The sequence below is a fragment of the Anser brachyrhynchus genome (assembly GCF_964034855.1).
Source record: "Anser brachyrhynchus genome assembly, chromosome: 17".
Lineage (NCBI taxonomy): Eukaryota > Metazoa > Chordata > Aves > Anseriformes > Anatidae > Anser > Anser brachyrhynchus.
The window spans coordinates 4606522-4623915 of record NC_137710.1 but is presented as its reverse complement, the minus strand read 5'-3'; the positions used below and the strand labels follow the sequence as shown (position 1 = coordinate 4623915).

Sequence of the window (17394 nt, the reverse complement as noted above, 5' to 3'; positions counted from 1 at the left end):
CAAAAGGAGGAGGATGCGCCTGTGCTAGCACAGAGGCAGCGCCAGGCATCTCCTGCCGGTGAGCAGCCTGAAGAGAAAACAGTACTGTCTGTGTGGGATTTAAAGCTGTGTCTAAGCCCTCCTCACCCACAATGTACCATTCCATCTGCTGTTTAAGCAGAAAGTATTAGCGTAGGTGGGAAAGGAAGTTATGCACCTAGGAGACGCTGTTGTCCTGAGCTGGCTGGGAAAAGCTCATTTGACAACATGGGTGGCACATCTGTGTATCACACAACAGAGCTTTGCTCAGGAAGGGAACAGCAGAGAGTGTGATGGAAGGGAAGAAATGCAAAGAGTCAGCTGGATGTATCCTGGGTTGTGCAAGAAAGAGGATTTCCCTGACCTTATTGGAGCTGCACCAGCTCGTGCCAGAGCTGGATTCAGGTGGAGATCCCATCCGTAACCTAGTCCATGCCCACTCCAGCTGTAGTCATTTCAACAGAAACTGAGAGGCAAGCTTCCTATTCTGACAGCACTGCTAACCACTGACAAGGTGTCTTTTTTTTAGAGGTTGAGGAGGGCATATAGCCAAAGGCATCCTACATTCCTTATGCTGAGTGTGAAGGTTGCCAAAATTAGCGCACATACACGGAATGCACAATAAGACATTTCCCGCTCAATATGCCAAGAAGGCTGTGGAATCTGTGAATTATGCTGTTAGAAGGAAGAACATACCCAGCATCTTGTCCATCAAAGCAGAAAACACCTCCAAACGGCAGCAGGGAAGAACTAGCATTGCATGAACCAGTGTTTAAAACCAGCAGCAGAAGAGCAACCTTGCAAATAAAATTCTGAGCTCCTGTAGACAGCTCTTAACTTCCTGCCAAAAATGAAAAAGCAGCGTACACAAGAGTGTAATCAAGCTCTTCAAATCTACTATGCAAGTGCCTCTGCAGTGGCTCTTTCTCCAAGAAAGCTGAAGTTCTGAGTGGTGTCTTGAGGGAGACATTTCACACTGCTTCTGTAGGTACTGCAGCAAAATTGCTTCAGCCATAGCAGCATCGCATGGCTCTTTATTCCATTTTGCAGAGGTAATAACCATTAGCTGAATAATTTAGGCTGAAACATTTTGCCCCATAAAATTTTTTTCAGTTGACAAACAGTTATTTCTGTCATCCACAATAACCATTTTAAAGGACCGCAGAATGAAACGGAGTTTTCCATTTCATACTTTCAAACTTTTTTTTTTAGAAGGCCCCATTTGTTTAGAATATGTGCAATGTTTTAGTGTGGTGGTATTGGGAGACAGGATTTGAGGAAAAAATATGATCCACTGGCAAGAGAAAGGAGAGGAGACAGGTGTGATATTTTATTTTCCAAGCAACTTCCCCTTATTTTAACAATGAGGGAAAGAGAGGGACTTGCTTGCTTACAAGAAATCTCTTATATTGTTTTGTATTCATTCTGTGAAGCTGACTGGGAAACTAATGCATGTAGAAGTGGATTAGGTCTTGCTCTTCTTCTCACTCAGATGCAGGTGGTCAGAAAGTTTCTCAGACATAACAGAATTATACTTGTAGGAAAATTAATGAAAGTTACGGGTTCATTGTTTCTGAAGAGGGCAACATTTCAGAAGGGAGAGCACTAATGTATGATGTAGGTAAATGGAGTTCTAATGGAAACAGTACAAGATCTTTTGTAATAAAAAGTCCTGTTTGTGCCATGTTTGATTCTACCTCATTGTGTTCACTTAAACGTACTTCCTTGCTTTGGATACTGGAGCACGTGGACTCTCTCCACTTTGCATGACACTGCAGCCTGGTAACACAGCAGGGCTTGTCTTTGGTCACTCAGATAGGATAAGTCATGATGATTAACAACACGTATTATTTCTTGGCTCTGCTTGTCTTTAAACTGATGCCTCTGTATATCCACCCCACAGCTTTTGGCATTGGCTCCACTTCAGCTTGTGACCTCAGGCCTCTTGGGTGTAAATAAGAGCAGCATGTATTCTAGGGGTTCAATTCTAAATCTCACACTCCATGGTTAAATTTTTAGCATAAGTGATATATTGCTGGAGATACGAATGAAAAATTACAACAGAAAATGAAAATACATGTTTGCAATGCTCTCTTTAATGGCATAGATCTAATTGCATCTTTATTTTCAGGAGTATGAGCCTAGTGAGATTTTTCTTTCTGCATAATACCTACTGATAGTGAGTTTGCATCTTACTAAAGTAGATTCTGCACAACTATCTTGCAATTGAAGTATTGTTAAGCCTTTCTCTAAATATAGTGGTAACATTAAAACCCACAGCAAGAAATTTCTTCCTTTGTTATATTTAAGCTGGATTTTAAAAAGTGAAGCTGTAAATGCCTGAACAATGAACATGAACGCTTCTTGTTGCAGCTACATTGGAGGTGGAGGAAACTGGAATGAGGGGAGGAATTAATGGCTCATGTGGCTGCAGGGCTGGTAATGAAACTGCTATTGAAGAACAGGTCAAAAACTAGGGTTTTCCTTGCCATGTAGCCCTTACCATAAGAACATTGAAGAAGTCTGAGTCCAGACCACCAGACCATTATTCCCACTAGTTGAAATGCCCAGAATCACATTAATGAATGATTCTGATCTAAGCTGTTGTGTGAATACCCAGGTGTTGTTCTCAGCATGCTTGGAGATTTAGATCTAAACCTTATCATCCGATTTATCTGACGTTTGAGTAAAAATTTAAGTCATCACGGAGTGCTCAAAATGAGGACAATGTTCGGGAAACACTTCTTGTGAATATGGACTGACTGTCATATTTGTAACTAAGCTTAGCAAGCTAGACGTGCTTCCCAATTATGCCTGGTGCTCTTTGAAGGTGTTTAGATAGAATAATGTAGGGGAGCGCCAGTATATTAGAGGCTGAAAGGATAAAATCTACCCTGTTTTTTTACATCCAGGGAATATAGCACATAATCTACAATAGGAGGAACTTATTGCAAACATCAGTTAGTCTAGGATCAGCATCAGTCCGTATCTGTGCACTCAGGGAGGTGAAATTCCTCAGTCCGCCAGCGGCAGGGCCTCATGTTCTTGGTGAGAAAAGGCTACTGGACAAAGCACTGAGTTAGGGTGCATTTAGTGAACAATGTCTTTTTGTTCTAACAAAGTCTGAAAACATGAAGATTTCTGTCCATGATCTTCAGTTTCTCCTGCTACTGGGGAAGTTTGTGATCTCTAGGAGATACGTTACATGAACCCACTGGAATTCAGTTCATGAAGAAGGAGGAATTCTGTGACTTTCAGTCTGCAGCAAGGACTTTCATCCATCCTGGAGTCACTTGAAGCTCTTTTTCCTCTTTATATACTTTTTTTTTTTTTTAAGCATTTTAAACATGAATCAGCCTGTCAAATGTCCGCGCACAAAAATGTTAACTGAAATCTCAGTGTGATATCTGTTAGAAGTTTGATGGCAAAAAAAGCAAAACTGAGATTTGAAGCCCCTTGCTGTACATGTATGTACAATCCCTTACACATGGCCATGGTACCACACGATAGCTATCAATGTGGCTATAGCAGCTTTTTGCACCCACTCCTAATGATTTGATATTCAAAGATCAAGGCACCAGGTTCACCTCATGCAGCCCATGGAGTTGAGGGGGTAAAAAAATCAAAACAGCGATTGTTCAGAGTATAGAGGTTGGATGCAACCCTGTGACATTTTGTTGTAGAGCAGGCTGCTTTAATGAGTGCATGAGCCAGTATTCATCTTAAATCAAATCTTCCTCCCTTGTGTATTCTGCTACCTCTCCAAGGCTGCAAATCTGTTTCAAAGGTTATTAGTTTGGAAACACTGTAGGGGGTACATCCCTGTACTAAACCTGTAACTGCCTGCATTATTTTGGTGGCAATAGACAAAAAGAGAAAAGCTCTCTTTGATTTTTTTTCCTTTATCTACTGCATTGCAAGTATTTTTCCATCCAATTAATCCCACTAGGTTTGTAATTGAAGTGGTGGTTTGCATAAATATTAATCAGTCACTAAGAAACACAAAGGGTCAGGGGCACACCAAATGAAGGAGTGTATTTGGTAGATACTCTGATTTATCTTTGCTGAGCTATCAGATTGCAAAAGATGCTCAGACTGTTGTTCCCTAGTATGTTTTTGTTAAGTTTTATTAGCAATATAGGTAAATAAATTATGTAAACATGTTGCTTGTTCTAATTCTCCCTTAATGCCATTTCAATGGAAAGTAAGTGGCTAAATATATTTTGTGTTGGTTTGATCTCTTGGTCCCTCTCTGTCTTAATGAAGGGAAAATATGACTTCACTCTCCATAGTATAATACGTTGTGAGGATAAATAATTTTGGAGGCCTTTATATGAGTAGGGGCCGTATAACTGGCTACAGAGAATTGCAAAGCAGTGTTCTTGGTAATCACCTTGGCCACATAACTTATTTGCTGCTGGCACATATTCCAGCTCCAAACTGTGACCATTTTAGATGTTTTGTTTTACAGGATTGTTTTCATTGCAGTGTTCATGGACTTGATCTGAACGCTTGGTTTAACCCCTTTTACTTTGGTATTTCAGTTCTTCACAATCTTGTGAAAATTAAGGAACTAGTTAGGAGGGCGGCTTGGAAAGTATTGGCTATTTAAATGGCTCTTTCTTTATTGGCATTTAATTGTGGAACACTGTTTTCTTGTACAGAACTGGCTATGTACTGGAATTGCATCTTCTCTTCAGTCCCCAGGAATCAAGGTTGCAACAAGAAATGAGCAGGGTGGTTTGGTGAGTAAATGTATCTAGAGCTGCATAATGATTGTTTGAGTTCTGCAGGGTTTGAGACAATTGAATATGCAAAGCAAACCCCAACAGAATGAACGTATCAGGAAGGTCAGATTGTTTCATCATAAAACAAGAAAATCCTTTGTCTTTCTGAGAGCTACAGAAAACGGAGCTTTAAAAAAAAAAAAAAACACCTTTCACAGTATCGTACTTTATTCTGCTCTTGGGACTAGACTGGAATTAGCTCTTCTTGACTCTATATTGCTGAGAAGGCAAATGTGATCATGACAAAAAAAAAGTGATATGTTGCATATCACTTTTCCATCCATTTTGTATTCCAATACTGCAGAATGCAAATAGTCATTGATAGATCCAAGACACAGCCTACCATTATATTCATCAGGCTTTTCTGCTGCCCTTATTAAGCTTGGTAAAGTTGAAGACATTGTTTATAGCCACACTGTTGTTAAAATGAACTTGCCAGAGGAAAACAGTTCTGATGCATCTAATTTTACAACTTACCCTGTAGTGACATCAGACAGCCTCACAGGTATCCAGACAGTACAGATACGATTGGAAGGGGGATGGGAAAAGAGAATTCAATTTTTCTCCTGCTGAAATGTAAGAAATTCTGGGGAAACGTAGACATAGTTCAGAGAGACTTGCATTCCTTCAGGCATGCCATCAGCCATTGTTTAAGCTTCAAAACAAAACTCACCAGAATGACAGCTCTTCATTTGCTGCTGCAGTGTGGAATTAGGCTGCTCCTGGGGGAATATTTCTTAACATCCTTGCAAAGCAAGGCTAGAGAGAAGCCTCAAACCATTGAGTGATGACAGCCATTCCAAATCCTCAAACATGGAAACTCTCTCTGTTGTCTGTCACTGTGCAATAGTCACCTTTCAGGACATTAAAATGGAAATTGTATAACAGCCAGAGAAATACAGCCATGATATGATGGAGCTTGTCAGCTACTAATCTGATATCTAAACATATACATGTTCTGAGTCTTCTTGTATTAAATCATTCTGTGCAAGTATTTAGCTATTAAATAAAACAGCATATGACCATAATCGGTATATCAGTAAATCAGTATCAGTTTTTGCTTCCCTGCATCCTTCGTCACAGCTTCATGTTACCATCATGTCATGTCAGAGCTCAGTAATTGTTATTATTAGATCTGTGTAATCTACTACGTAATCTTCATTTGTTTTGAATTTCTGTGCTAAACTCTACTACGTCTTGTACCAGGCATATTGAATTAAGCTGAGGTCAGAGCTGTCAGTGAGCTATTTCAGCAGCTCTAAGTCTTAACAAAAAGAGAGTCCCTGTAGGTGTACTTAGGAAAGTTTATAAACTTGTAGCTTTTGCTTAATAAGGTCTGAATAGAATGCTAACCTCCAAAGGAAGCAGTGACTTTTCTGGTTAGGAAGAATCAAAACAACAACAACAACAAAAAAAATAACAGCACTTGTAAAGTGTAAGACCGCACAGTCCACTGGGGAGAGCACAGGGCCAGGGACAGCAGGGGGATGGCCTCTGGAAGTATAGGTTGACGCCCCTGGTGAGAGATGTCTTGAAAATCATTTTCCTATGCCACAAAACCCTATGAAGTTTTGAAAACCCTCACTGTTTTGTCTTCAGGAAAAAATCTTGGGGGAGAAGGAACCACAGTAGCCTGGCCATTAGGTCACTCTTCTGGAGATCAAAGATCCAAGTCTTTTAATCCTTGAAAACCAGATTTGAACCTGGGTCTTCACTATCTGGCATGTCTCTCTTTCACATGCCTAGGGAAGAATATAGCTCATGAAAACATTTTACAGCTTTGACAAATGCTCACTTACAGATGAAATATATTTTTTGCCAAAAAAAATTCATAAGCCATTTTTTTTCCCTTGGCTCTGCCAGTTCCTTTATTTTTCTCTGCTTTCATCCCCAAACCTCCTACCCTTTTTCTGCCGTCTCTATTTTGATTCAGTCCATGCCCTGAATGACTTCTGTCTTGCTATGTGCTTGTACAGTGTCTATCACAACGGGTTTCAATCTGTTAGCACCTAGAGGCATTAACATAATGCAGGTAATAAGGTCTAAATTTAACTTGCTCACAACTACTTTTACCCACTCTGATATGCATCATGCTCTTCAACTGACAGACTCGAATCGCATATAATAGCTGCCTGGCTACAGTACACAGATGAAGAAGCTGGTAGAAAGCATTTACCTCAATAAAAAGAATATCTTTCCCTTCCAAAAATCCCAGCTTCATTTTTTCCCACTGCTTTCAGAAGCTTCATGTCAAGATAGATTTTCCTCCCACTGTGATGCCATTAAATCTCATGGCTGGCATAAAATATGCTTTATGAGTTATTAAAGAATGTTTTAGTAGCAGAATTGGGCAATCATTAAATAAATATTACTAAATAGTTTATAAAAAGAAAATTTAAGTGCTTGCCATTTTTACTTATTCTGCCTAGGAAGGATGATTTTATAGTTTCTCTTCATTTATCTATTTATGTGATCTGGAATGAACTTTAAAAACTTCATGGTTCATCCAAATACCTGTAAGAGGTTTAATTGATTAAGAGCAAGAAATAACTAACCAGCGTGTTTCAAAATTTCTGTGTTTAGTTTCATGAGTCTCCTGAACAAAAAAACTAGAAAATTGAGTTCAGGCCCTTTGATCTATAATTCTTTGCTTTTACAAGTCTTAATCATAGAGGCTACCAGTAATAATCAAATTATGTATGGAAAAATGGAAAGAAATAATTCAAAAAGTACAAAAGGACTGAAACATAGGGAGCAATTTTAAGAGTTTATTTGGGCACTATACAGTGTGTACTTGCTTAGCTTTCCATCCACTGTGCACCGTTGGCAGTGACCCCCCAGGGTGGTCATTCCATGAAGAGGAGCATAAATTTAAGAAGGACACTGGGGCCAAATTTCCAGACAGGTCATGATGTTAATGACCTTAACTTAAGCTTCAGTGATATAAAATTACTCTAAGCATATCACCCAGCTTTCTTCAAGAGCCGCTGGTAGGTTTCTAAAACACAGGGATAATCAATCTTTTGGATTGATTACCTTCCCCTCTTCCTCTTGACTATGGTGATGGCTGATACTGGTTTATGTGGGATCCTGACCTGAACAACCTGCTCAGGAGGAGCTTCAATAACATTTCCATGGAAATCTGCAATGGACAGGTCTGTTTAACAGTGGCTTATGCTGTGCAGAGCTGCACTGAAAGAAGTGATGCTAGCTTCAATATCCTTCTTCCTGAACACATTTTACACTTTTTAATTTGCAGTTACTTGTTCTACGTAGTGCGAGTCTCACTTTTCTTGGGAATAATGTGTTAAAGCTTAGAAGTTGCCTGCTGGACTGGATTGAGACCAAAAGAACTTCTTACACATTTGTTGTATCTTCTTAAAGATTAGGGCAAAGTACAAGAGCACATACAACCAGTTTGGTCTCAAAATGTTGGTACTAGCCCAGCCACGACTAGCGCTGAACTGAGCATTTATTCAGCAATATGGATGTAGCTATGTACTTATGAAGGAGCAGCAAATTCACATCAAAATGAAATTCTCAGACAAGGCTGGCAGTTTCTGTGTGTAGCAACTTCATTTTGTCTATCAAAATTGGATTAATCCACTGCTGCTGACATCTGAAGCCATAGGTACTCACAGCAAAATCCACAGATCAATTCTAGAGACTGGTAATGACCATTATGCTGTGTTAGTGTTTCCCAAAGAGAGATCACAGTTGCTTTCTCACTACCATGGTACTAAAGATACAAAGGAAGCAAGTCTGTGTCGTGATTTCTCCATGTGATTTAAATTTTAATTTTAACATTTTCCTTATAATCATTTTCCGAGGAACCCATGCCTACTCCCTTATCCACTCTTCTTTCTGAAGGTCTCAGGGCTGTGTGGACTACTTTCAGCTGCCATTATTTCTGATAGCCCCATTTCTTCTTTGGTTAAACCAAACTACAGAACTGCAAGATCTTGACCTTTTCAAAATTCAGACATATCATGACTGTGTCCAAGCCCCAGATATGCAGCTTCACTTGTCCATCTCTAGCATAATTGAATCTATCTTGGCTCTTTTCCATTCAATTGTGTCCTATTTCAATAGATTCAAAAATAGCTCCAGCATATTTAATTACGCTTCACTTCACTCTGTTCCTTCTAGTCCATTCAGTCTCCAGTACAGCGTTTTGTCTGCTGACAGACTTTCCATTTAGGTTGGCTGATGTTCAACTATTATACTTCCAGCCTGTATTGACTGAAAGAGGTTGTTATCTTATGAGACCAGGAGCCTATGCAGCAAAGAACCAAAAATTAGGTCAACAATGTCATATGAGTGTCTTACAGCTCATGATAAAAGTGATCATTAAAAGCCATGAAAGCAAGGCATAACAGTGGACAGAGAAGTAAAGAAGTAATCAGGAGAATATTTCCCTTTCCTCTCTTAATAAGCTATCATTCATCCCTGTTCTATTTTGACCCATTTGGGACATGTAGCCTGAGCAGGGAAATTAGAAAAAGAGAGAATAAAATAGTACTTTGCATGTGTTTAAATATTTTCAGTAGAAAGGAAACAACATAGAATCTCTCACTAAATCCATGATGAAATGGAAGAAATACAGGCCTATAGATTTCAAAGTAATTAAGGTCAGTTCCAGAGGGATGTTGGTACTTAAGTCTGCGAGGATCCTTTCAGGAAAAGATCTCGCTGGAGGGTCCTGACCCAGAGGCCCGTTGCAGTCAACGGTGGTTTTCCCACCAACTCAAACAGTCTTTGAGTAAAACCCTAAAAAGCAGATGGAGCTTCTTATCTGCCAAGGTTATCACCATGATAATTTGGGGTAACACCATTGTCTGCCTTCAACGTTACATTCATGTTCCAACTAAAGTAAATGATGCACAAACACTGAACAAAGAGGACAGTCCCTGTGCTGAAAAACTGACTTCCCAGAATAGTTTACCTTTGTTCTATAAATGATCATATGATTATGAATTTTATGAATTTATGAATATTATGAATATTATGAATTTCATCCAGCAAATTAGAATGCATGTCAAGGGAATTCTGACAAATACCCGAAGGTGCTGGAGGTGAAGTGAACCCTAATTTAGCTGCTTGGATCATTTTCTGCAAGGCAAATGCATTCATTTTTCATGGATTCATGATGCTCATCAGTAATGTGTACTATAATGGAGTGTGAAAACAGCGCTTCCTCTGAGCCTCAGATATTTGGCCTACCTTACATTAGCTCCTCATTTCAAATGAATGTAGTTCATCTTTTCTTGCAACATAAATATGAATGGCATCTTAAACTGCTGAAGGTGTTTGTTTACTCTGAGATGCACTTTTCATTTGTTGCATTAGCAGGACAGTTGAGCAATAGCATTTCTGTTTAAAGCTATGGAATAAAGTCAGAAATCAATGAGAGGGGAAAGAGGGAGCCAAAATACAGTCAGAGATACTTGTTTGATTCCCCCCTTGAGTGAATGAGTTAGGGAAGGGGGATGATGTGGCAGTCTCTGGGCACTGAAGTACATGGCAGTTGGTAAAGTAAAAAGATATGGCAGTAGCTGACTGACCTGTACCAAAAAAAAAAAAAAAAAAAAAAAAAAGAAAATTTCTCTCATGTTAATATATTGTTAAGGGCTTGGGGCACTCAGTATCCTTCAGAGAATGTTTTATGTGCTTGACCCAAAGTCTGATGAATCCAATCAAAATATGCTTATTGACTTCAAAGGGTGCCAAAGCAAGTTTTAAGTGTTTTTCTTCTGTTAACTTCAGTCAATATCTTGTCTTCAATCTGTGTGAACATCCCTTGCTGGTGGTATTGGTAAGTATGTGATGAGACTGAACATCTTATGCTGGTCAGGCCCCAGGCCTGACAGATTTGTCAATTAGACTTGTGATGTGATAACAAAAGAGGAGTGCTAAAAAGACATCACATTTTTGGAAAAAATGTGTAAAAATTAATGACAGAAGAGACTTCTTTTTTAAGTAAAGAGGATGAAATTTGAAGTGCAAAACTGAAAGAAATCACTGCAATCATGTCAACCTTCTCGAGCTGCTAACTTCTACAAAACCTAGTGTGGCACCAAGGGAAAAAAAAAAAAAAAAAGAAAAAAAAAATCTGGGCTTTTTTTTTTTGTCCCCTAGAAGAGTGGAAGATTTCTATCCGAAAAGATAATCTTAATTAATTATTAATCTTTAATTAACTAATTGAATAATAATCTTAAGAAGGATTACCCGGAGCACCCGTGTGGCTAAGGAATTGTTGAAGGAGGCCTGTGACATACATTTCACCCATCTTTAACATTACAGAGGTGAGGCTCTATTCTAAGCAATTCACAGGAGCTTCAAATAAAGGCCAAAGAGAAAAAAGAGTCACTTTCAAAGAGCTGCTCATGCTGCCTGCCTTAGACCGCTTTCTCTGGCGTTGTGTTGTTGCTCTACTGTGTCCCTGGATGTCCTCTCAGGCTTGGGCTTCTGTGTGCCCTGGAAGGCAACCTCTAAGTGTGCAGGCTCGCAGCCCGCCTGGGGCACTGTCCGGGCAGTTCTCAACCACACTGCGCTGACAGGGCTCCAGCAGCTCCCCGGTGCCACTAGTAATAGCTCAGCTGCCCTCAGGCCTATCACTTATGTGGTGGAAAACTCTGCAATAATAGTTTTGCCATTTCTTGTAAAATGTGGATATACCTATCCTTTTCACAGCTGTATCCTTAGTTTATCCTCAGAGGCGTACTTGTTGTTCTATACTGTGTTCGCATGCATAGAGCGTCGTATGTCTCAAAAGTGCTTTCTGAGCCAAGGCCTAAACCATGACCAACAAAAGCTGTGGTAATCATTACCCTTTTCACCTGCATTTCCCTTCGCACAGAGGGAAGAGCGATAATTCACCTGTTGGGGGTCACGGGGCAGTGCTGATGAACACTGATGAAATGCAAGAGACAAGAGAGGGCATGAGAGCAGGAGTGGAGGAAGAGTGAGTTGGCTGGGGAGGGGGGGGTAACAGTGAGGACAGTACAGAAGAGAAGGATTAGGAGGCATATTCTATCAACCAAAGTGTTTAATGCAATGAGGATTTTCAGCTGAATTTTTAACTTTGTTGGGCATCATCTCGTTTTTATTTGTTGTTTAATAACTCCTCCAAAACTTGCAGATAATACCTCTATTCTTTTCTGACACATATTCCACTCTATTTAAGAAGATTTTCCTTGTTCTCTCTGGCTTTTGATGTCATTTAGATGTGTTTTGAAGAGGGAGAAGGTGCAATAGTATCTTTAGTAACCCTTTAATGAAGTTGCGTACTCTTGTACACTGCAGATAGGAAGATCATGTTGGTAGTAGAATGCAGTATATAGGGAACCACAGGAGAGCATATCGTACTCCTGCTTCATGGCCAGGCTGTCCTGCTCTAGGCTTTGGACTCAGGGAGGTAGAATCTTTCTGGATTCAAACGACAGTCACTGCAATGGCTCCAAAGCATAATCTAATGTCAAAAATAGCTAAGAAGCTAATTGTGAGCTGTAAAAATGTTATTTGGAAACTGCTGCTTTTAAATAATTGCCATCGTTTGATATATTGGATATATTTTATCAACCAAGAACCCACTTTTACACTTAAAACAAAACTGAGAACAAAGACTGCCTGTGTGAAACCTAACTGCTTTAAACACAGCTGCAGGCAGATGCCTGCACAATAAACACGTCTGAAAGGAAAGCACTGAAGTTGGAGAGGAAAAATGGCCATTGAACTATTAGATACAATTAAAATTCGTGGCTAAACACATATTCTCTCTCCATTTCTTAGTACAGCATATGTGCCCCTGGGGAGAAAGTCAAGGTTGGTTATGAAAACATTGTAATGAACAGCCTCAGAAATGCTGTATGCATCCCACAGCCCTCACTGGAGGAAATTTGGAGCTCTGAGGTGGGGATCTGACAGAAGTGGGCAGAAACTGATTTTTCTATGATTGAAAAATGTTTGCATTTTCAAAAAATATACATTCCCTTTTCAATAGGGAGGGCTGAAGACCTTCATTTACTCCTTAGAGTTTACAAATTCCTCACACACTTCAAAACAAAACAAAACAGAATAGGAAACTTCCAGCCTGGTGGAAAGCAAGATGTGAATCCTTATGCACCATAGTTCTTATGTGACTACCTTTCCCAACTCTTTCCTTGCCAAAAGTTGATTCAGCTGATAAACATATCCCTGTGGAAAAAAAAATGTCATGAGAAAAATCTCAGCTAACCTACAACATACAGCATCCTGTATGCAAGAAATGTGTGGGGATTTTACCAGTGGCCAAAATGTTCTGTGACTTTGGAAGTGCATGTAAGTGGATTTTATTCTTACTGCTACTCTGTGCCAAGGGGGTACAATGCCAGTTACTGCAAATGATCTGAGATAACATAAGATATGCTCACATTTGGGCTTCAATTCCCTGACCATATCATTAGTGCCAATAGTAGAAATAGCTCTGAATGGAAGGGAGAAAAGAGCAGAAGCATGATTTAAAACTTTGTTGTGCTGTAACTCAAGCATTTGGCCTGACCATACATTGTTACTGGAACACTTAGATAATGAAGGGAAAGAAAGAACAATTGTAATGGAATTTTTTCACTGAGGTGCCAAGTGCCCTTGAGAGCAAAACAGGTCTCCATGGATGCAGGTAAGAAAGCTACCTCTGAAATCCAAAAGGAAAAATATTCTCATTGGAACCAAAGCTGGCATTTGGTCTTCTGGTGGATTGCCAAAGCTTAGGTAAGGTTGAAATTTAATGCAGGTCCCATCACTGAGTTAAAGAAAATTGATATCTAATAATTTGGTGAAAACCATTGCTATAGTTTAGATGTGTTGACATTAAATAGCTTTTGATTTCTGTTTTGTTCCATAGTGCTAAAATGGTGCTGGAGGCAATTAGCTGCGTTTGGAAGTAAGGAAATGATTGATCGTTCTGCTTCCTCTCAGCTGCTTTGTGGGTTTAACTTTTATCTACAGTTTAAAATCAAAGGGTTCTTCTCTCTCTCTTTTTTTTTTTTAAACTAGTTTACAATCTGTTAACAAAAAGGCCTTCCATCTCAATAGATTGCGTGCTCTTGTTTAGTTGGATTAAAAATGACAATTATATTTGTAGGAAGATATTATTTTTCCTGAATATTTCTTCCTGGTGAAAAAAAAAAACAAAAAAAAAAAAAAACTTTGTGGTGTAGTTTGTTTTCGCTTCATGACTTAAGAGCCTTTTTTCATTTACAAATTTCTCTACTACAGCTCTGATATCTGATAAATAGTAATATATCAATATTTGTTTGATTTGGTTTTTAAATTAGTATAGTTTCTAAATTGGCAACTAGATGTCAATGAGGCTCTGTGCTGAATTAGGTTAGTTAGAACAAACAAGGATAGACTCCTTTTGGATATAGTTCATCATATTTCCTAGAACAGTCTTACAAAAATCAAGTCAGTGAAGCTTTATTATAACAAAACCACATCAATCCCCTGATTTTAAAAGCAGTATTCCCTGCTCTTAATTAGGATGTGAGAGGTGCTAAGGGACCTTCTTTCCAGGCACTGCATTGTGACTGTCGTCACTCTTGATAAACCACACTGGAAACATTTCCACTCTTGTCAGCTCTTTTCTGGATTTCACAGTTCACCCAGGAAAGAAGGGACAGGCTGCCAGAATTGTTTCTATGTAGTTGGTAGCACAATTAGTTTTCTCCTGAGATGAACACATACCAGAAGGCTGGTTCTCGACACCTCTTTGGAGTTAAGAATTTTTTTCAACTCCAGCTGCTGTTCTACAAGAAATGATCTCTGGATGAAAAATGCCCACAGGGTCCAGAAGCTGATCTACACAACAAGCACTGCCTACAGCCAAAAACCAACAGGGATAAAAAGGGGAGCTTAAAAAGGCAGCTAAATTTACAAGCCTGTATACAAGAAATACTGTTGTAACATTATTGTCTTAGACTTATTTAGGGACCTTGGGGAGAGTGCAAGCGTACTCCATGCCCTGTCATGCCTTGTTCAGTGGTTACAGCTCCTGAGTAGAAAACAGAGACAGCTAAACTGATGCAGATGGGCAAGAAGGAAAGATGGATTAGTTCCGATCCTTGCTTCCCAGTCCTTGCTGCAGTCTGCTCAAGTAGCTGCATGCAGAAGGAAAGGTCAACTTCGCTACAGAAAAAGAGAGATTAAATCAGAGGAACAAGAAGTGGATCTCTGCTTAATCTCTAATCTGCCCCTCCAGGCAAATCAGAACTGCTTCTTTCTTAGGGTGGATGGTAAAATTGCCATCTGCCCTACCTGGACTACACCTAGATTGAATAAGAAATGTTTAAATGGCAGCTGAATTCTGCAGTTCAGATGTCCAACAATGTTCTTATGTTCCACCCTCAAGCTTGGCTTATGAAGAGGTTACACCTATAAATTATCTAAACAAGGGGGTGAGGCATGCACAGACAGGCAAGACAAAGAAGGAGGAGGTTCAGAGATTTTAAGGCCAGGACAGAATTTTCTGTCTCATTTTGTAGCCAGTGTACATATTTATGATGTGCAGATAGGAATGGCCCACAGAGAAAATACAGCTTGCAAATCATATCTTTCAGCATGCTACAAAGTTTGTTAAAGTTCACTCGTGTCTCCTATGCTTGTACTCCATTAATCATTTTTGCTTCTGAAAACAAATGTACACTTGTATCCCGAATCTGCATTAAGATCATGTCCATTTCATCTCATGCTTGTATCTCTTTCAAGGCAGTCTGCCTCAACCTTCTTTCTCATAAAAGTGAATTGGAGGACCACTGCTTTCTTAATGGCAGATGTCAGCATGACAGAACTGCATCTTCTATAAATGGTGGCTTACAAACCTCAGTCTCTTAATGTAAAGTTTTTCATTAGACACCTGCCCATCCTTTGCCTCCAATACAATCCCGTGATGAACTGAAAAACAGAGGTTTCTTTTCTTCCATCTTGAAATCCTTAGGTAAGAAACACTTAACCTGGGATTGGTGATTGGAACATTTTCCCCATCTGCACTTTGACATACTGTGCAAAGTGAAGTCAAAGTTGAACATTGGTTTTTTATCGTATTTTCATAACTGCCTTTTTCCAAAGAGATCTCTACCTTCAAATAAGAAGTTTATGACTGGCCAGTATGATTTTTTTCCCTTCTGAATCTTTGTGCTCTAATGAAACAAATAGCAGATATGATGCTGGATCTCAGATGTCCTAATTTTACTCTGATGTACTTCTGTTACCTTTTATGATGTTATTCCTGACTGTAAAACTGCCAGTGAGATCAGACTCATACTCATGAAGTTGACTCAAAGCTGCAAGACAAATTTGAAAAAAAAAAACAGAATAAAGTAGATATTCACTAGCATATGCTATTGCAGCTGAGTGTTGCAGAAATCTTTCTGCACTCTGTTCTTATGTAGCATATGTGCTATAACTGAAAGGCATAATAGTGTGAATTAAAAATTAGTCATTTGTTTTTCTCCAACACCTTCTATCCACAAAAACTGAGATTTCCAAATGCAATCTAATTAAGACTAATTCTATCTTTGAGTTCAACAGAGTATGTGTGTGGCTGTAGAAATGCTATAGCTCTGCTCAAAACTGTAGTGAAGGCACCTCTAGAGCAGAGCTCTGGTGTCATTTCTAACCCAATGAAGTGGTTTTCCTGCATCAGCATGTTTTCTGACTTGTTTTATCAGTCCTCTTCCAGGCGATATTCACAACCAGTCCAAACCTATCCAGTGTAACAGCTTTTTGGGCATTCCCTGCTGTCGGCTTACAAAAAGATTAGGTTTTGCTTTAGCTGGCAGTGGAATTACTCTCTTCAGTAATAAATATTTTGACTATAATATTTGGGTGCTGTAGATTCAAAAGTCATTGAAAACCAAATGGAGGCTCAACCACTATGAAGATGAGTAAAGCAAATTCTGAGAGAAATTGAACACTAGCTGTGATATGCCCTTTCCTTTTTAACAGCTGTATGATTCTCATAATGTTTTTCTGTGTGTTACTATCTGTCCTTTTTCTTGCTATCATCTGCATTGCACTGGTATTTATAGCTCTGTGAGATTATGGTCAAGTCTTTTCAAATCAAACAGCCAATTATGAAAGCCCTGAAAGAGTAGGAAAAGAAAATGAGAATATGATGTCATGTGATGGAGCTATAGCAGCTTTTTCAGTCTTTCCACATACTATCTCTTAGATACAAGACAAATATCTGACAATCCAGTCCAATGTTTTTGTTCTTTAAACACACACAAATCCAGTATGTACTAGATCCCAGCATGAACTGGGAAACACCCTTGCTTTTAACATTCATTCCTCATTCTGCTGTATTGATTTGATAGCAAGTTGCATACCATTACCTGCAATTATTTGTCATTTTGCTCTTAAAAAAATTCTGAAGTCATGGCATGGGCTGCAAATGTGATGTTCACTGGAGTGGAACTGCAGTATCCAAGTTACACAGGATCATGCTGAGGGGAGCTTGACTTGCATATTTACAGTGTAACCCTCAACAGTTCTGTCTTTTTTTATGGGATCTGGGAATATTCAAGATTTGGTATAAAAGTGTAATTACACT

The 17394-nt window shown here is 39.2% G+C and overlaps 1 long non-coding RNA gene across 2 annotated transcripts in view; it reads left to right on the top strand.

Annotated features, from left to right (window-relative positions):
• The window catches only part of LOC308179671, a 272263-nt gene that overhangs the window by 141771 nt on the left and 113098 nt on the right, over positions 1-17394 (top strand). For both annotated transcript variants that reach the window (XR_013940473.1, XR_013940474.1), the window contains exon 5: positions 4683-4763. This is a non-coding gene — a long non-coding RNA (uncharacterized lncRNA). The remainder of the gene's footprint in view (positions 1-4682; positions 4764-17394) is intronic.